Source organism: Mustela nigripes, chromosome 13, assembly GCF_022355385.1.
Source record: "Mustela nigripes isolate SB6536 chromosome 13, MUSNIG.SB6536, whole genome shotgun sequence".
Taxonomy (NCBI): domain Eukaryota; kingdom Metazoa; phylum Chordata; class Mammalia; order Carnivora; family Mustelidae; genus Mustela; species Mustela nigripes.
Genome location: NC_081569.1, coordinates 96,155,419 through 96,177,689, shown reverse-complemented (window position 1 = coordinate 96,177,689; position 22,271 = coordinate 96,155,419).

The window sequence follows — 22,271 nt, the reverse complement described above, 5'->3', positions numbered from 1 at the left end:
TTTCTTTTATTGTATGTATTTCCAAACTTTCACTAGTACATGTATTTTAAATAAAATCATGTGTAGGCTGTTTGTTAATGTCATTGGTATTCAGTTAATAGTGATGCAAAGAGAAAGCAGTGGAGAAAGGGTTAGTATTTTCAACAAATGGCTTTGGAAAATTTCGAGTCTGAGTGTTAAAAAAAAAAAAAAATCATGGGGCACTTGGGTGGCTCAGTGGGTTAAGCCTCTGCTTTTAGCTCAGGTCATGATCTCATGATCTCAGGGTCCTGGGATCGAGTCCCGCATCGGACTCTCTGCTCAGCAGGGAGCCTGCTTCCTCCTCTCTCTCTGCCTGCCTCTCTGCCTACTTGTGATCTCTCTCTGTCAAATAAACAAAATTAAAAAAAAATCATGATAGTAACTGTAAACCTGAAACTATGAAACTCCTAAAAGAAATCATATGCATAAACCTTTGTCACCTTGGATTAGGTAAACATTTCTCAGGTATAGCACCAAAATCATGATCTATAAAAAAACAAATTGATAAGCTGAATTTCATGAAGATTTAAAACTTTGGTTCTTTGAACTGTATTATTAAAGGAATGAAAAAGCAAGCATGGGCTGGGAAAAATTTGCACATAGCCATGCAAATGCTAAAGGAAAAAGCTCTCAGAACTCATGAACAAAAAAATCAACATAAAATGGTCAAAGATTGAACATACCCTTTATATAATAAAGCTTTACAGTGGATGTTAGGCACATGAAAATATGCTCAATGTTTAGTCACTAGGTAAATACAAATTGAACCACAATGAGACACCATTACGCACTTACAATGGCTGAAATGGAGAAGACTCATCATGTCAAATATTGGTGAACATGTAGAGAAACTTTCAAATATAGCCACCAGGAATGTAAAATTTGGAAAACAGTTTGTCTTAGGAGTTAAATCTCAAGAGTTTAAAAGTATACCTATATGTGATTCAATCATTCTACTCAGGTTTTACCCAGTAGAACAGAAACCAAGAAACCACACTGCATATATACCACACTGTATATTTTATTTATATAAAATATAAATGTACACAAATATCCATAGTGGGTTTATTTGTAGTAGCCCAAACTGGAAATAAGTAAATTGTCTACCAGCTTTGGAATGGATGAACTGATTGTGGTATATCTATGCCTTGGAATACTACTCAGCAATAAAAATATGCCACTTTTCCTGGTATATAAGCATATACATACACACATATATATGTGGTGTATATGGTGATGGTTTTATGGATACATAAATATGTCAAAATCTTTCAGATAATGTACTTTATGTGTCCATTTTTGTCAACATGTCAAATATACTTCAGTACAAAATGCTAAAAAAATTACATTTTTCTTTTTTTTTTTTTAAAGATTTTATTTATTTATTTGACAGAGAGAGAGATCACAAATAGGCAGAGAGACAGACAGAGAGAGAGATGAGGCGAAGCAGGCTCCCTGCTGAGCAGAGAGCCCTATGCGGGACTCGATCCCAGGCCCCTGGGATCATGACCTGAGCCGAAGGTAGAGGCTTAACCCACTGAGCCACCCAGGCGCCCCCCAAAAATTACATTTTTCTTGAGGATTTTCCCTGAGGATTGATTTTAGTTACTGGTCAGTAGTTATCATTTGTTTGTTTGTGACCTTGTGCTGAGTCCAATTGTAGAAGGTACTATCTCATCATTTTAGCTTAAATCCTTTTCTAACCAGTGACACTAAACTAAAATATCTCTAAAACAAGCGATTTTAAAGACTTAGCTGGCAATCTGATCTAATGAATAACATGATATGAGGACATGCTTCTGTTTTAGGTGTCTCATTGCTATTTGTAATTTAACATTTATTTTGAAAATAAAACAGGTTTTAAAAGTGAACATGTCCTAGACAAGTGTTTGCACACATGCAGATCATGCATGTTTGTCTAGAATACTCTTGTGCTTAGTGAGTGTACACCATGTGGGAGGGGGCAAAATATCTCCAGGCCACTGCTTGGCAAGTCTGAAAAATATTTGTTGTCTGTTCACATTATCCCTAAGATAATAGAATATTTCTCATGAGGGGTGATTTATAAGCCAACAAATCTAGGACAGTCTCTTCAGTTCTGCACACCACCAGTATGAGGCACTGACCGGTCTACTGTCCCTCATTTCTGAGGTAAAGAAGCAAAGGATCAAAAGTCTAAGTCCTTTGTGCCAGGTCAGACAGCTAGGTTGTGAGAATGAGTATCTCTTGACTATTGTGAAGACACCAACTTAGGTTCTTCTAAGCTACTCTACCCTGATGGTTGAGGACAATGTTGATTTTTCTTCTGCCATATGAATTTTTTTGGATCAAATGCTGACATAAAACTTACAGAGCGTGTGGATCTTATTTCGAGATACTGAGCTATCAGCTTCTTTAGACTGAGTGAACGCCCACAATTTGTTAAGCATATGTGGAAATAAATACCTCTAAGGTTTGTACATTGTAGAAGTGTCTGAGAAATGCCTTTCTGAGCATGTTACTATTCTTTTCCGGACAGTCTACTAATGGTGACAATAGTATTTCTGTGTGTGGATGAGCCTGGAAAGACAGTACAGAACTACCTGTCACCCCTACATTGTGTGTAACCTGACATTTGTCATTTGTTTTGTTCTGCTGGCTGCAATTTGAGTATGTTGTTACAGTTTATTCTGAGACATGCCTAAAGAATTTTCTTTATAGCTGGATGTCATTTTGATCAGTCTATTTTCTACAATTGTGGCAAGTTGCTTGAAAATGTTAATCAGTGGCTCATAGAAAGCCTTTCTTCAACCGCTTGTTTGTGATGACCTCACTTTGGTTTACTTACACCATAGTTAATGGGCTACCCTGTCATTTTTCTTTGAAATTTCCTGTCACATTTTGGGATAGCTCTATGGTGGAAACTGAACTCCTCACTACTGGAATAGACTTTTTTCCTAGAAACTTATTATAGCTCATCTTTTTATAGAAAGTGGTATCTAGAGAGTGCTCATCACCCTACAAATGTTTTCTGTGATAAGTCTAGGTATCACAGCTAGATAAAAAGGTGAGGAATGCTAGTGATTCACATATTAAATTACTAAGTTCTGAAGCTTGTTGTTGGGGCTATGGCATTAGACTTCCAAAAGTATCTACCAGCTTTATGATTTCAATCTGTGCTCATAGACAACATTGAATTATTCATTTATCTAATAAATATTTCTTAATTACTTTTTGGGGTCAGGTGCTAGAGCTCCTACAGTGGAAAATAAGACAGAAATACCATCTATTATAAGGTCATCATCCAGTAAAAATTTTACTCAGGACAGTATCTTGTGCATATGAGTTTAATTATATCCCCCTTCTCAATATGTTATAGTTTTAACCCCCAACACCTCAGAATGTGACCATGTTTGGAAATAGGGTTACAATGTCCTTGTAAGAAGACCTGTGTGAAGACACAGAGACATAGAGAGAATGCCATGTGATGACAATGGCAGAGGATGAAGCTGTGTAGCTCCAAGCCAGGGAATCCAAAACCACCAGAAGCTAGAAGGACTCTGCAAGTTTCAGAGGGACCAGGGCCCACCAACACCTTAATTTCAGACCTGTAGCTCCCAGAATTGTGAGACAATAAATTTCCACTGTTTAAGCCACCCAGTTTGTGGTACTTTGTTATGACAGTCCAGGAAACTGATGCAAAAGGGGTTGTATATTTTTATGGGATTAAATTGTTGTCTCTTTTTGGAGAAATGGTTTTTCTAAAGTTGCCAATCTCCTTTGTTCGCTTACTCCTACAAGAATTTGATATGACATGTAAACCTTCAGAAGAAAAATTCAGTGATAAAATGCTCAACTTTTGAATTTGGAAAGAACGTTCCAAAGTTTCAGATTCCACTTTCTGCTTAATGCCATGCTTCCTCCATAACATAAGCTATATCATGTTCCTTACCAAAGTACTTAGAAAAACAAGTGTTACTAACTAACAGGATGATACAGTCCACTTTAAAGGGTTTTTTTTATCTGTTATTTAAGTGTGATTAATACATACAACGTAAAATTTATTATCTTAACCATTTTAAGTGTACAGTTAAGTAGGGTAAGTATACCCAGATTGTGTGAAACCAATTTCCAAAAAGCCTTCATGACTGCAATTCTATACATATTAAACTCTCCATTTCCCATTTGAAAGCTCCACTAGAATTTATTTATTTTATATTATTATTATTATTTGCCTAGTAATTTCTAGAAGGCAGTTTTATCTTCTTCTACCTTTGGAGTTGACCAGATTGACATAATGCCTTTCCTGCATGAAGACCCTGTTAATTATGATGTAGTTGTCTGTCTTCCAGGAAATTCACCCAGTCTGTAAAGTATTTACATTTAGCTAGGCAGCAAAAGCCTTATTATATCAAATATTCCTTGGATTTTTAATCTTTTTTTCCCTCCATTTCTGCAATGATTACTTGGGTCTAATTCACTCAGTTCTTTCAACATTCTCTGACTTCCATAAATCTCTTTCAGCCTTTCAAAATGATCATCTATCTTAACATAGTTACCATGGTAGTATTTTAAACACATTTTTATACCCTGTTACTCTTCTAGGACTTGTATGTTAGTCCTCCACTTCCCGTGCTAGTCAATGTAATTCCTTGGGCCATTGTTCAGTCTTTTCTTAATGCCCCCTCCAGATGCATAAATCACATGTTGACTCTTCTCAGAATGCTCCTTCTGCTGCCTGCTTTAAGCCACAGTCTTAGGATGTTGTTGTAGCGTTTTGTAGCACCATCTTTCAAGACCTGGATGGTGATTGAATTCTGCCAATGATCTTAGCTAGTATATTTAGTTTCAAGGAACTTAGGTTTTCCTCATCTGTAAAGTGAAGGTAATAATAATAGAATCAATCTCATTGTATTTTTTGAAAATGAAATCAGAAAAGGCAATAAAAATTCTTGGTAAAGTGAGTGTCTCATAGTAAAGAATCAGTATGTTGTGAGGCTTTTGTTATTTCTGTACATTTGACAAATGACCATTATATGTATGTAAATCTTATTTCTCTGGTTAGAATTTGAGATTTTTAGAGGCAACTACCAAGTTTTAAACTTCTTTTGAACTCTCTATAGCCATTTGATACAATGCTGGCCACTTGGCATTAAATTAAAACCTATATTTAATAAATATATGAAGATACCTTTTGTTCACGTAAGGAGAGTTAGATCGAGATTTTGTGGAATCCTGGCAGATGCCATGTTTCAGATAGCTTTCTCTTATATTCTCAAGATGTATACAGATCTGCACTGTAAGGAGAAACATGATATTTCTTATTAAGACACTGTAGCAACATTAAAGCTGTTTTGACAATTCTATGGTCAGGGCCTCTGCTCAGCAGCTATAGGATTGCTGGTAATGAGTATGTATATTTTTGTCCATATGTTTTTGGTCAGGTGTGTAAATGATGGAAAACTCTTCATGAAGATGTGTTTTGAAATTTTTACTTTTTGGACTCACTGTGGTGTATGCTGAAGAAAGAGGTACTGAACTATTTCTCCGAAGCAAAAGACTGTGCTGTTTTCCAAAGTAGGTGTTCTGCAGTGTGTTGGTCATTGCATCTTAATTGTGTTATCACAGAAAGTTCTACATTAGCACTATCTATGTTATCTTTTTTTTTAATTTATCTATTTGACAGGAAGAGTTCACAAGTAGGCAGAGAGGCTGAGAGAGAGAGAGGAGGAAGCAGGCTTTGCTGAACAGAGAGCCCGATGCGGGACTCGATTTCAGGACCCTGGGATCATGACCTGAGCTGTAGGCAGAGGCTTTAACCCACTGAGCCACCCAGGCGCCCCACAATCTATGTTATCTTTAATGGTTATGCAATATCATCGCAAATGCCAAGCAAATTTTGCTTTCATACACAAAAACCAAGGTTTCGTCAACGTTTACATGGAATACAAGGTCATTATTGATGACTGTGATGGCTCCTTTTGATTTTCTTAATATTTGGCATACAGTATGTCTGCCCAGAGAACATAACTTAGATTCTCTTTTTTCTTCTACTGTATGTAGTTAATCTTTGTTGGTTGTTACATACTTTTTTAAAAATCATGATCTGGCTTTTAAATGAATTCATTAATTTAGCAAATATTTAATGAGTGGCTTTTATATACTAGACCCATGTGAGGGTCCAGGGAGATGCTACTTAAAAACAAAACAAAACAAGAAAAACAGATAAAATCACTGTCATAAAGATCTTACATAATAATTTATTTACAAATAAAATTAAAGATGACTAGTTTCAGCAAAGCAAAAGTGATGCCAAAAACAGTTAAGTCCAGAAAGAGTTAATCTAATTGGTATCATGTAACAGCATCAACTCAATATGCCTTTTAGAAATTTCAAATTCACAAGACCAGTGAATTACAATGCATTTCTGTGGCAAAGAGTAATTACTTTCCTTATTTATCATACAAATTAAGTTCTATTATTTCAAACATATTTCTACATTTTCAGAATGTTTTGGTTTGTTTTTATTGAGCTATGAATTATGCTTCAGTGTCTGTGGTTTTATGAATGAAAACATAAAAAAGGATTACGATTTAAAATGCTTTTGTTGGGGCATCTGGGTGGCTCAGGCGTTGGGTGTCTGCCTTCAGCTCAGGTCATGATCACGGGGTCCTGGGATCCAGCCGCACATCGGGCTCTCTGCTTGGCGGGAAGCCTGCTTCTCCTTCTCTCACTCCCCTTGCTTGTGTTCCTGCTCTCGCTGTCTCTTTGTGAAATAAATGAAATCTTTAAAAAATGCTTTTGCTGATATAAAAACATTTTTTCAACATTCCATCATTTCTATACATTTTTCCACTTCTCTTCTAAAGCTTGAAAAATACATGTACAGTTAATGCTACTTTATAAAGCCAGGTTTTCAGATGCTCTTCAAATGTTATGAAGAAGATAAGTGCACTTTTTTTTTAAGTGATTCACAGTGTCAATATTTTCCCCATAAATAAAGATAATAGCACATTACTTAACTTACAGAATTAGTTTTTATTAAATGTAGATCTTTATTAAATATAAATTGACTACTCAGATCTCTTAATGACTATGTAAGAACTAGTTGGGAAATGACCTATGTTTGTTTTTCTCTGATAGGTAAATAATGAATGAGATTTTCTACACATTTTGTTTGACTCAGCATTTCAAAAAGAGCTTTTTATCATACATTCAGTTTTCTCAACCCTAGGGAGGGGTTATTGTTGGGGTTTGGCTTCCAGTGTGAAAATACACCCTTAAAATAAGAACCAAATGATGTTTAGAATTCACTTTTCCATTATGCAGTCTTCATATTTTAAATGGTATTATATTTAGGCTAGGTTTCTTCTAGGGAATGTAGTATAAACTTGGGAGTGAGAAACATTGTAAAATTCAATTCTTGGCTTTTCTAATTCTGTTTATTATAGGTAGCATGTAACCTCTGGTGATAGTACTTAGAAATATAAATTAGTATTTGTTGTGATATTTTAGATTAGAAATAATCTTAGCCTTTCTTTTTCAATTTGTTGTTTAGAGACTTCCTCCCTCCAACATCTTTGAAAAGAAGAAAACATTCTCCCCACTTTGCTGCTGATTGTTCATACCATCAAAATCTCCCTAGAGATGATTTCTTGCTATATTATGGAATTGAACAAAGTCCAGTTCAATATAATACAACATAACTATGTCAAATGCCATCCCAGTTTTTTTTTTTTAAAGAGGTTAATTCTCACAGTGCACACTGGAAACAAATTGAGAACATGACTTCGTAGCTTAATATTTTATCATATGCTTTAGATATTGAGTCTCTTTTTCAACCTTATTGTATTAGACCATATTGTACCATACTGTGTATGAAATCTGAAACCCTTGGGTTGAGGCATATCTCAAAAGTAATTAGAATTTTGTCCAGCAGAGTGGGCTTTTTTCCAAGATTGTTTTCTTTCATACTACTGCTAAATTTACTCATTTCGCTATGTAATGTAGGAATTTTGGGGGGTAATATGCCCAGGAGATGGTCAGAAAGTTTATGTGCAAATAAAAGGTAAAGTTGTCCTGGGATGTCATACTTATTATATATCTGGCAACAGGGTATCATTATGTGACAAAGGACATAAAGAATAAATTCCAGTGTAAAATATTAACTAATCTACTGGGATCCATAAGCTATCTTTTGGGCACATTTTAAAAAGAAACAAATGATAAAAATCATAAAAATGGTAATGCAAAACACTTACAGACCTTTGCTTATGCTACCTGTCTGAGATATTCTTTAATTTGTGCTCCTGCTTATTTAAATTTTCTATATTTTCTAAGGAATCAGACAACCACCCTATGAAAGTCTTTTCCAGCCCCTCGAGAACTCCATATACATTATGTGGTCTTTTTGCTTATTGTTGTTATAAACATATTACAAAGAAAAATATTGGGAAAAGCCTGCCATCACATTATTTTTTTTTCTCAATGCACTATCACAAAGCAACACAGATGGTTCTCTGTTGTTTTATATTAACTATATGCTTATTATCCATTATTCTGAATTTGGAGAAGTCTAACAATTCTTTCTTTTTGACAATTTGCTTTGCCTTAAAACCTTTTATAGATGTTCCTCATTTCTAGGATTATTCTCATGAAGAATGCCTTCTGAAGCGAGGCCATTTGTAGACATGGTTATCTATTCAGTGTTGCCTGGGTTGTGGAAGATGATAAAATTGAGATCTAATGATCAGTTATACAATAGAACCACATTCTGAAGAGCTTCAGAATGTTCTTGAAATGTTTCCACTTTGAAATTGAGAGAGAGTAGAACAGTCACTGTTTATATCCCTGTGTCTCTGGAAGCTAAATTATACAGAGTGCTCCTGGGCAATAAAGTCCTTTTAGCAAGAACCACAAATCTTTAAAAGAGCTTTAAACTAAAATATTTAAAATGTTCAAGTGCATAACAATGTATTCTTGAATAATTACTGGCTGGACTTGATTTGAGACAAATGGGCACTGAATTATCTGAGACAGTAACCAACAAAATATAAAAGTCTTTGTATATAGATACATTAAAAAAAATCAGTTGTTAGTACTGCCCATTTTAGCTACTTGTGACGTTGGAAGAGTCACTTAAACTCTTTGAGTAACTGTCTTCCTCTTTGTAAGTTAGGAGGCCTATACCAATAATCCCAAACATATCTTTCATATCATCAAACACCTGGGGTCTTTTTAAATAGTGTGTGTTCCTGTGGATAACAAAAAAAGTAATGAAATGATTATATAGGTATTAACTGTTTATTATTACTACATGAAGCCTGTAAAACTAAGCTTCTGTAAATCTAATAGGCTATCGATTCATGATTTTTAATATTTTCTCATGAAAAAATTCAGTGAGACAGGAAGCACAGTGTGCACACGAAAGAGAATGAGATCTCTGTCTTTTCCTTTTTTTAAAGATTTTATTTATTTTTTTGACACAGAGAGCAAGTACAAGCAGGGTGAGCAGCAGGCAGAGGGAGGGCGAGAAGACAGCTCCCCACTGAGCAGGGAGCCTGACTCTACTAGACCTGAGGTTTGATTCCAAGGCACTGGATCATGACCTGAGCCAAAGGCAGCTGCTTAACCCACTGAGCCACCCAGTGGCTTTATAGACTTTGCAAGTGTCACTTCTACAGAATCCTTTGACCAGGCCTGTAGGAGGCCACTCCTCTTTTACACTGAACTAAACTGAGAATCTGATCAAGACCTCTGCCACTGATGATGTCTTTAATAGAGTCACTTTCCTTCCCTGGCTTCCCATTCTATTTTGTACCCCTCTTACAGAATTTACCCACTTTGGCCTTGTATCACACACACACACACACACACAAATACATACATATATACACACACACACACACACACACATATATATATACACACACATATACATATATACATACATATATATATATTTAAATAAGTAAAAATTTAAATCATCAGGGGCGCCTGGGTGGCTCAGTGGGTTAAAGCCTCTGCCTTCTGCTCGGGTCATGATCCCAGGGTCCTGGGATCGAGCCCCGCGTCGGGCTCTCTGCTCATCAGGGAACCTGCTTCCTCCTCTTTCTCTGCCTGCCTCTCTGCCTACTTGTGATCTCTGTCAAATAAATAAATAAAATATTAAGAAAAAATTTAAATCATCAAAGCCAGAAAAACATTATAGTTTTATGCTCACTTTTAGCAAATAACATATGTGTTTTTTGTATGTGCTACTACCAGTTAGATTGAAGATTTCTTGGGATTGCAAACTATGCTTTGATTAGATTTTCTACAGTCCTGAAAACTGGATTAGCATATAGTCATTTAGTAAATATTTATTGAATTGAATTCATCTGCTTTTATTTATATGTCCCCCAAAGATTAGATTCACAAAGTTTGGACATGTGTGTGAGGTTTCCTGATCTGTGTGATCAAAAAAGATTCAGAATGACATTTGAGGTCGAGTGTGTGTTCAGACACAGGGGACTGGGATGGCCAGAATGCTCTAAGACTAACCTCCAATCCAGAATTTTTGTTTTTGTTTTTGTTTTTTGAATTTTTATTGTGTGGTGCTAGGCACCATAAAATACACGATGAATTTTTGATGCAGTGTTCCAAGATTCATTGTTTATGTGTAACACCCATGTTGATGGAAGGGTAACATAGCCTGTGGCCGTGAGGCTTGCCAACAGCATGGATTTTCAAAGCTTGTCTTATCCAGCTGTACTTTTTTTTTCCCCTAAATTATAAGACACTATCCCAAACTTTTTATATTCTTTTACTAGGTCATCAAGTTTTGGCACCTTACTGGTAGGATGATTTCAATTTAATTTAAGAACTCCAGCATCTCAGTAGGGAGGTACGAGAAGGTGTAAAAGCAATGTTGTTCAATAGTTCCTGTGAGAAAATGAATGAAAATGAAATTTGTCACTGAAACCATAGGTCAGTTCGGGGAATCACCCTAATGAATGTCTGGCTCAGATCCTAAATTAAACTCTGATAACAAATCTACAGGTTCTTGGTTTTATGATTTGGTTAAAGAAAAAGGTGATAATTTACAAGTGATATTAAACTGGAAGAATGGTCAGACGATTAGAATGAAGAATTAGAATCTTAGAGCAGTTGCTACTACTTCTTAGAATGCACCCATGCTGAGTACCAAGCCAAGTGCCTACAAATTCCTGTGACTGCAGTTGTAAGCTCAATTAAATTGCCTTTGAGTACTAAGGAAACCTTCAACTCCTGTGTCATTTGATGGCAGATATCTTCAGGACTATTTTATCTGACTAAAAAAGAGAAATAAATCAGAGCTACAATTATTGTGATAAAAGGTAACTCCTAACAGCTGAACTGGGTTAAAGGAATGCAGAAAGAAATCAAAGGTGCAAATTAAATTTCCATAATGATAAAAATTTGCATGATATCAAACAGCGAGATTCCCTATTAGTTGATAAATAACCTCATTGCTATGTACCTTAATGTATCTTTCTCACATTTTATGGTAATTATTTCTTGCCTGGGGACATTTGTTAAGAAAATATTCAACACTCACCAGCAGAAAGGTCACAAGATACACTTTTCTAATTAAATTTTAGGATGAATCAAATACATTCTTTGATATGGGCTATGTCTACAGAATTTTGCTGATATGACTGCAATTGATTTATGGCCATCAGTGTTAAAACAAGTAATATAAACAAAAGAATAATTACAGTATAATTAGTATATTTTGATGTAACTTTTAAGGGAATGTGTTATTAATAAAAGTATACATAAGTAGTTCCTTTTAGAAACTTTGATATGTGAAAATATTAAATATTAACATTTCTCAGACCAGATGACCAAGCTGATCAGTAAGAACTTTTTAATTAATTACTCTTTTCTGTAACTCTGTGCCATTTCATTCCATTTCTGTCCTGTTTATTCCTTAGAAAGGACAGATGTCAATATTGGGGATATTTTCCAAATCAAAGATGAGAATTCAATTTCTGTCTTTCAATTTGTTCATCAAAGAATTTAAAGTTCAATTTTATATTTCATATAAGATGCGTAATAGGGTTTCTTCGTTAACAGGAGGAGACAAATCACAATAGGATGACCAAAGCTATGTTTTAGCTTAGAAAAATGACAATCATCATAAATTGTTCAAAGAACAATGATAGCCAATATGGTTAAAATCATTTTTTACTGAGTGCATATGTCAGACACTATGCTTAGATTGAAATAATCATTTATCCTCTTATAAACTCCTTGAGCTGTGGGATAGTTCCTAATAAGGTCCCACTTTTACAGATGATCAGACTAGGATACCACATATGAATTTATGAACATATGCATATAGATGTACATATATATGCATACATACAATGGAATAACCACACATATATTTTAAAATCTGAATTATTCACATAGCAGAATGTTAAATCTTTCCAAATCAGTTGTGCTAAATCATCTCCTTTGCAGTTACCTAACACTCTAATTCTCTTGGCAGATTATCAGATTGCTAGAAGTTTTTCCTATTAACATGATAGAATAAAAAATACACACATTTTACTTATTCAGTTGACTGTTCTATTATTTTAAGTGAAATTGCTGGGTCAGAGAGCTGCATTCATTTTAAATATTGACACATACTGTGAAACTCCTGTCCAGAAAGCTTTTTACCAATGTACATGCAAATCAATACTGTATCTGAGGCCTCACATTTCCCACTCTTATCAGCTCTTGGGATAACCAATCTTGTTAAATGTTGAAAGCTGCTTGATAAAAATTGATAGGGTAGCATGTGATTATTTCAATTTGTATTCCTTTAGTTACAAATGAAGTATTTTTTTTTATTGTATTCGTTCAAGATTTTTACATTTCATTTAATTAAGTGTCTAGAAAAGTACATTGCCTTCTACTTTAAGGAAGAGGTTTTTCTTCTCTGTCTATATCAGTCTGTGCTCATGGAGTCTTTTACATTTTTCCTATGAGTTATTATCATTTGCTATCATTAAATTGTCCTAGACTGACCAGGGAGAGACATTTTATGCAGGTTCTTATCTTCTATTGATATTAACCACTTTTTTTAAAAAGCACATTTTTACTTTCTGACCCAGAAAGAATGAAGGAATAAGAAAAATCCCCACTGGGCGATTGCCAGTAATGGCTGTTTTACATGGAATCATTAATGGGTGGTAAAACTAGCAGGTGAATGTGTGATGAGAAAAGCGTGCTTACGTAGCCTCAAAATATCTTCTACAAGGCACTTATAATTATGATGGGAAAGTGAATATTTTTCAAGTAGAGAAACCAAGACTCTATCTTCACCAAATACCTGAGGTTAACATTACTAGTAGTAAGATGAATATATTCACATATCTCCTGATAGGATGTATGGAGAAGCACACACACACTTGCTGATAATCCTTCCCCTAGGGCACAATCTGTATCTGATCGTATGGAAACATCATAGAAATTCCAACTGAGAGACATTATACAAAATAACTGACCTGTACTTTTGAAAAAATGTACTCTTTGAAAGACCTGCAAAGACTGAGGAACTTACTGGACCTCACCTAGAGAAACAAAACAGTCACATGTGACATTTGATCCTGAATTATATCCTGAATCAAGGGGAAAAAAATAATTTCTTCTCCTATGATATATTGGCCAAATTCAAATACAGTTTCTAAATTAGATTGTAGTTCATTTTCTGATCGATAATTGCAACTGTGATTTATAAGTGAATGTTCTTATTTTTAAAGAAATAAACACTGAATCATTCAAGGATAAGGCACATGGTATCAACTTCCTTTCCAATGGCTCAGAAAAAAAAAGTAAACCCATGTAAACATAATACAGAGAGACAGAAGGTAGGAAAATAGGGTGAGAAAGAAGTCCTCAATGTGTTAAAATATTCGTATCTGGGGACTTTGGTGAGGTATATGAGAATTCTTTGTACTATTTTTGTAACTTCCTGTAAGTCAAAATATTTCAACATGAAAAGTTTGCCTTTGACTCTATTCTGTTGTCAGTCCTTTCTTTATCGATTTATATGTTCTATTTTTTAAAGCATGCCATAATCTTCAATGGAATGAAAACATTTTAGTTTATCCTTTTGCTGAAATTTCTAATATGGGATGCATTTTCCCTTTAGGTCAGGAGATGCAATAAAGATCAAACTGGCATTTTGTTCCCCCACTAACATTGCTGATAAATATGAACATGTTTAAGAGATATTTGACCTGATTTAGATTCACTTATCTGGAGAAGTAACTTAAACGTGTTTGTGTGTTTTGATTTCCCTATGGGCTATATTATTTTTATCTCATTCAAGGATTTAAGATAAATCTTAGAACATACTTAGGATAGTACCTTTTTAACACCAGATATTTTTATTTTCATAGCATTCTTGTAAGATTTAATATCTTCTGGTGCTAGCAAAGCTAACAGCTTTAATTCATGCCATGAAACTCTCAAGATGAAGCTGTTATTGGGAGTTTGTTCTAGCACTTTTAATAATTAACTTTATTAATGGGGTTCAGGACAAACCTGCCTTACACTTATTCTATTTTGCAGAAAAGGGAGCTATATTGAAGACCATAGAGTATTTCAAGATACAATAGCAGGTTTTTCAAAACTTAGAACTTATCCTAAAATTATGTGGGTTTCCCTAAAACAGCATATACTGACTATCCCATGGACCAACCTAGGTCTGGAAGCAAGACAGGTGCAAGTTGAAGTTGACTTTTAGTGAAGACCACGGAACTCTGAACATAAAAAATACAACTTCCACTACTTAGACAATCTGGGACTGCACTGGGAAACGGATGGACATACAGAGCTAGTGTAAGGATAAAGTACAAAGAAAGACATGTTCTTAAAAATGGAGCTAAGTTAGAAATTCTAAGAAGACAAAGATGCAGTAAATTATGCAACAAAACCTGCAATTAAATGTAATTTATAGTGACATAAAAATAGTTCCCCATTTAGCAAAGCCTAGTTGTAAAAAATATCTCATAAAGCCCAAGGTAGTGCTAGTGCTTTGTGCTGCATTCTAATTGTCTTCTGCATTCTTCTTGGGTGTTTTAATTAACCTTTGTAACCCAGTCCCTCAGCCCCAATCCTCAACCATAGCTTGAGCGGCTACAGAATTACGATCCTGTTCAGCAAGGGTCACCAAATTGACGGATGCAAGGTTTCTACCCCAGAACTTTTCTCCATTCTGGGACTAAGGAGCAAGATGAACCATGCGCTGTTGCACATTTTAGTTTTTATATCTTTCCCTGAATAATTTCCCGTCCCCAGATAAAATGATGCACATTGTAAATATCTACCAGAAAACTCTGTAAATTTACTATTATTTTGATGGAAAAACCTTTCAAAAAGGATCAAATAGAGTTTGGGGGGGCATTTTGGGGGGACAGTGTTGTGTGAATGCTCAGTACAAGCATGGGAACCAGTTCAATCTTCTTGGCCTTGCCTCTACTTTCCTGGTGTGCAAAGTGTGTGAAGATTAGGTCCTAATCAGAGGAAGCCACTAGTTTTTGGGAAACATGGCAATTTTGGAGAGTTAATCTGGCAAACACTTGGAATTACACTTAGGTTACTTCTAGAGAACAGAATTACACATATTTTAAAAACAGGCATGACAACTTTTTTAAAAAAAATTATTTTAGAGAGGGTGCATGGGAGTGAGGGATAGAGCAGAAGGAGAGGGAGAAAAAGAATCCCAAGCAGACCACACTGAGTGCAGAGTTGGAGGTGGGATTCAATCTTGCCACCCTGAGAGCATGACCTGAGCTCAGACCAAGAGTTGGATGCTTAACTGAGACACCCAGGCAGCCCCATTTTATTTTTCTTTTGGCAAATACTTTTGAATATAAGTGATGTAAATATGGTTGATTGGTAACTTCATGTTAGAAATATGGGAAGCCTGATGGGCGTATGTTGTTGATGTCTTGTTAAATTATAGGACAGTCATTTGTGTCTGTTTATGGCTTGTACATGGCTAGAGTGCATTTCCCAGCTTCCTCTGCATGTGACTATACTTTGAACAGAAATATGTCCCATTGCCAGGCATGATCTTCCATATTCTTCCCCTTTTAGCTTGACGTTGACATCCAGTGGAAGGTGTAGAGTTAGGTACAGAGTTTCTGTCATCACAAGTTGCAAAATAATAGTGTAGAAGAGAACCCTGCTATATGTAAATACAATGTGAAAATGTTAATGTGAGTTAGGAACAACTCTTATATATTAAACTACTGAAATGTTGGGATTTATTTATTACAGCAGCTAGCATTTCCATAATTAATATAGAAGGTAACAATTAGTAGCACAAAAAAGTATAGTTGAATTTAAAAGTGAAGAGGGGAAGAATGTAAAAGTAGATTAAAAAGTTTTGAAAGTGGATGCCTGGTTGTCTCAGTTGGTTAAGCATTTGCCTTCAGCTCAGGTCATGATCCCAGAGTCCTGGGATCCAGTCCCCTGCTCAGCGGGGAGCCTGCTTCTCCCTTTCTGCCCCTTCCCCCTGCTCCATGTTCATTGCAGGGAGAGAGGGCTCTCTCTCCCTCTCTCAAAAAATACTTTAAAAAGTAATGAACATGTTAAGAAATATATAGGCCAAGCAGTGATGTTAAAAATTCATCATAAAGTAATATAAAGCAGGTAGAAAAAATAAAATATATTCCAAATTTGGATGAACCAATACTACTAAAAGGCAGACTGCTAGAAGTAGGAAAAAAACTTACCAGTATGCTATTTACAAGAAATAAACTATGAAAATGATGAAGAAATATTGACAATAAAGCAACCTTGGCAAAGAAATGCAGTACTCAGCAGATGCAAAGCTAAAGAAAGAAAAGAGGTCAACATTGGTGGCAAGGTCATATTTAAAATTAAGAGCACTAAACAAGATAATAAAAGGCCAATGCATAATATAAGAGACATATTTTTAAAGAAGATACATTTGTAATAAGACTATGAAATATAGCAAAAAAACCTTGCAATTTTAAAAAATAGGCATTTTTTAAATATTACTCTTTGCTCATAAGACAATACAATTTAAATAATTAGAAATTGAAAGTGTGTTCACTACTTCAAATTAGAAAACACATTATCTGAGGTAACTCTTGTATCAATGAAGAAATTAAAGAAATTATGAGCCGTGTAAGTAATGTAAAGGAAAACGCTTTATATGTATGGAATGTAGAAAATGCTAAATGTAAGGGATACTCCACAGTCTTAAAAGTCTTCTCATTAAAAAAAGAGAAATACAGAAATCAAGTATATACCTTAGGAGTTAAAAAATGCACTGGTTGGGAATTCTAATCATATACTATAAATTTCATGACCATAGGGACTTAGCCTATTTCTTTATTTCCCCAGTTTTGTTGAAATACAATTGATATACATAAGTTTAAGGTGTATAACATAATGGTTTAACATATATATTGTGAAATGATTACTACAGTGATTTTAGCTGGCATCCATCACCTCATATGGATATGATAAGAAAAAGAAGAAAAAGCTTGTCTTGTGATGAGATCCCTTAGGAGCTACATTCATAACAACTGTCCTACATATTATAGAGCAGTTTTAGTTACAGTCACCCTGATATTCTACTGATTTATAACTAGAAGACAACCTTCCTCCGGTTCCTACCAAATCTCATCTTTTTTTTTTTTTTCTGTTTTCATTTGTTTGTTTAGATTTCACATGTGAGATCATATATTTGTTTTTCTCTGACTTATTTCCCTTGGTAAAATATTTTCAAGATCCATCTATACTGTCACAAATCAAAGACCTCCCTGATTTTTTTAATAGCTAGATAATACCCCATTTGTGTGTGTGTGTGTATCATTAGTGATTTATCCAGTCATCAATGAATGCACACTCATCTTGGGCTTTGTAAGTAATACTGCAATGAATATGGAGGCACATGAACATGAAGATAGCTTTTTGAGTTCATATCCTTTGGATATATTCTCAGAGATATAATTGCTGGATCATATGATAATCCTACTTTTAATTTTTGAGAGAATTAATTATTTTTAGATTTATAATCTTAGCTTCTAGTAGGCAGCAAATATTGGTAAATATTTGTTGAAAAGGAAACTGTGAGAAACCCAAAATGAAAATACCTGACATTTACTAAGCATTTAGAATGTGCCGGTCACTGTGCTTTACATGAATTATTTCACACTCAGAAATCCTATAAGGTATCAAATTTTTATAAATAAGAAAATGAAGGCCTAAAGAGGTTAAATGAATTGCCTCATCTAACAAAGCTAGGAAGTGTCAGGGCCGAGATTGGAACTCATGTGTCTTATTTCAAAAATTCATGAACTAAACCACTATTTTACCTGGGAATAACAGAATCCAAATAATCTGAAGAGAGGATGACATTTTTCTTAAAACTGGGGGCTATTGGGACGCCTGGGTGGCTCAGTTGGTTAAGCAGCTGCCTTTGGCTCAGGTCATGATCCCAGCATCCTGGGATCGAGTCCCACATCGGGCTCCTTGCTCGGCAGGGAGCCTGCTTCTCCCTCTGCCTCTGCCTGCCATTCTGTCTGCCTTTGCTCGCTCTCTCTCCCTCTCTCTAACAAATAAATAAAATATTAAAAAAAAAAAAACTGGGGCCTATCAAATTTTAATTTGTCTGGCCATCTGTAAATATGGAACTATAAAAGCTAAAGTGTCTGACTAAGAAGGGCAAAGATCAGCCATGTGCTGCATTATATTCTCTCAGTGAGGAGCAATGGGTCCATTATCAAAATTATTTGGTGGACTGTATTAGTTTTCTGTGGCTGCTATAACAAGTCAAAACTAGGGGCTTAAAGCAATGGAAATATGTTTTCTCACAGTTCTGGAGGTCAGAAATCTAAAATCATAGTCAGCAGGGCTGTGATCCTTCCAAAGACTCTAGGGAAGAATTGATTCCTTGTCTCTTCTGGGGTCCAGCAGCCATTGGCATTCCTTTGTAGCCACCTAACTCCAATTTCCTCTTTGTCTTCAGGTTTCCTTCTTTCCTCTACGTGCTATCTCCCTTTGCTTCTCTTTTGGGAAGATGCTTGTGAAGGTATTTAGAGCACTCCTGGATAATCCAGGGCACTCTCATCTCAAAATTCTTTACTTTATTACATCTGCAAAGACCCTTTATCTAAATAAGATAATATTTACAAATCCTAGGGATTAGGACTTGATATCTTTGAGTGGCCATTGTTCAACCTACTGCCAGGACTTCCTGAGAGGGAGAAGGAGTAGGAGAGGGAGGAGTTGGTGGGGATGCAGGAGCATCAGAATGGTGCAAAGACTGCTAAAATAATAGATAAAAGCGGGAAATCACTTGGTTTTAGGTTTTTAGAGAAAGCTAGATTTTGAGGTGCAGTGGGAGGGCTATAAAAGATTTTATTTTAGGATTTTATTTATTTACTTGAGAGAGAGAAAGACAGCAAACAGAGGGGGAGTACAGACTCCCCACTGAGCAGAGAGCCAGTGTGGGCCCTGATTTCATGACCTGAGCCAAAGGAAGAGACACCCAGGTGCCCTGGACTGTAAAAGTTTTTGTGGAGAAATGGTCAGCAGAGACCTTGAGCTAGGAAGGTCTAAGATAAGTATAGGGCCAACAAAGAGGTCTGTTGCAGAGGGATCTGGTAAATATTACTCAGGACAGTCAATATTTATCCATTGTTAAGTGATCGATGTAAAATGCTTTTAAAAAAAACTGGCTGTGCATGAATTATTAAATATGAGGCAATATCTTCTAATATCCCATTCTCTGGAAGCTGTCAGAGTAGTGGTTCAGAAATTCCAAATGTTCCTTCATATGCATATGGAGAAGGCTGTTTGTCTCTCTATAGAGGAGCTCAAAACATGCACTATCAGTGAGTCTCTGAGATCCCTGAGGAGAATGTGCTCCAAAGATACAAACACCTTTAGGAAAATTGAGGTAATGTCTAGGGATTTAAGACTTAGAGCCTCCACTCTTGAAGGATGATCCGTCTTTACTGGTGCTACTTCATTATAAATGTAAGTCCTCATTTACCCAAATTCTTTGTCCAATGCTTTCAGCTCAGTTTTATGTCTCATAGCAGCTGATCACTTGGGGCTTAGTGGAACTCTGGTAACCTGATTTTTGCAAAGATGTATTTATTCTGTTGGGGAATATCATCATTTTTCTTCATTTTCTCTGACATTTTGTCCATTATATTCTGAGTTTGCCCATAGGACAGAAATAAATAGCTCAGTCTTCTTTAAAAAACAAAGTGTGAATTGAATAAATTCAGAAGTTGCTTGGTGCTCCTGTTGCTGATCGAAGAGTGTCTTCAATTTATTCAGTCCCTCCTTATTCCTAAAGGAGACTGGTTATTTATTTTTGATTCATAGGAAGAGCTCTTGGCCTTATAGAGGGAGCCAAAATAATTACAAGGAATAGTTGAGCATAACTGTAGCCAAGTAAAGACATTACTGAAAATCTGATTCACTGTTTTGTAAGGTAAAAGCAATAGCTCTACACCAGATAGATTCTATCTCTAACTAACAGTTTCACGCTTAAATCCTCCTCTAGTGTAAATTAAGTGTGTGTTTCTGTTTCTAAGGAAAGAAGTCTCAGTGTAGAGGTCTTCGATGTTTTTCTGCTTTATTTTCACAGGGCAGGGTGGGGATTGTCGTTCTTGGGGAAAGTGTGTCTCTCAGCTGTCTGTCAAAATGGAGGATTCTTTCAAGCAGCAATTTCACCATGAAACCCTTTTGGTCTATAAGGATCAGAGTACTCTTACAGGAAGTGCAATTCAAGAGTACTCTTCAAAGCACCTTCCAGTCTTTCTTATCCCTCCTTAGCTTTTGAAGAATGTTAAGGACCCTGCTGCTGCTTTGAATTTTTTCCGGGTGTCCTTCTGACCCCGAGAGTTGGGTCTCACCTAGGTTTGATCACCCAGGTGGTAAAGAAGTTAGTTAGGGAGAGAAAACTAATATTCTAGTCCTGTTCTAACTCTGATTTATGTGCTAAGCTATTTCCTGATGTCCCAGCCTGCTACTCAATCGTCCTGGGCATGATCTAAAGAAAATGGATAAAATTGGAGAGCTTCAGAGTTAGGGTGAAGGAAATTTTAAGGTGTAAATAATGCCAGCAAGGGTCAGGAATAGAAATAGCTAAAGATAGGAAAGGCTGAAGACTGATGGCCAAGTAGTATAATGTCAAGTACCTACTGTTTCTCTGCTAACGTGTGAATGTGCATAAAATTTTGAATGAGTTTCAACACATGGTTTCCTGCCATGATACAAAGTTTACATGTGATCTGAAGTATTATTTGATAGTGATGCTCTATTCTATTTGAATAGGCATGGATCCCATAGGTTACAAACTCCGGCACGTGTAATATAAAACCATTTTTTAAAGAAAACTTTCAATATTGTTTAATTTCTATGCTGACTTTTATTTCACTTGGTAGTAGAAACGTCATCTTAGTTCCATATAGATACTCTCACAGTTAAGGTTTTCTAAGCCAGTTCCAGATACTCTAAGCCAATTCTCTCATCTCAACTATGGTAGGCAGAATTCTAAGAGAGATTCCATGCCTCCTGCACTCTGGAGTTCATATGCTTTCAGTTAACTCAATCAAGTACTAATCTAGGTGCTTCTGTGAATTAATTTTGAAGAAATAATTAAGGTCCCAAATTTGAGAAAGGGAGATTATCTGGGTGAGTCTGACCTAATAGCATGGACCCATTACATTTGGGTTTAGAGATCAGAGACTGAGAAGTCAGAGAGACTGGAAGCTTGGGAAGGATTTAATGTGAGGGAGTTGGATTGCATTGAAAATGGGAAGGGTCACCTGGAAAGAAAAGAAGGCAATCTCTGGGAGCTGAGAGCAGCCCCTGGATGATAGTTGGCCAGGGACAGGGTCCTTAGTCCTACAGGCACAAAGAACTGATTTTGTCAACAGCCTTCCTGAGCTAGGAAGCAGATTTTTCCTGAGCCTCTAGACAAGAATTCAGCCTGCCAGACACCTTAATTTCAGCCTTGTGTTACCCTGAGCACAGAATCAGTGTGGCCACTCGAGACTTTGACCCACAGAACTGTGAACTAATAGGTGTGAAGTCTCTGAATTTGTGATAATTTGCTATACAGCAATAGCTAACTAAAACATCCTCTTTCCTTTAAGATTGTGTGAAAATTCTAATAGGCCAACATAATGCCAGTGTCCTGGAGGTAAGAGAGATCAGGAAATAATGCCAGGGACTCAGTTGCAATCAGTCCC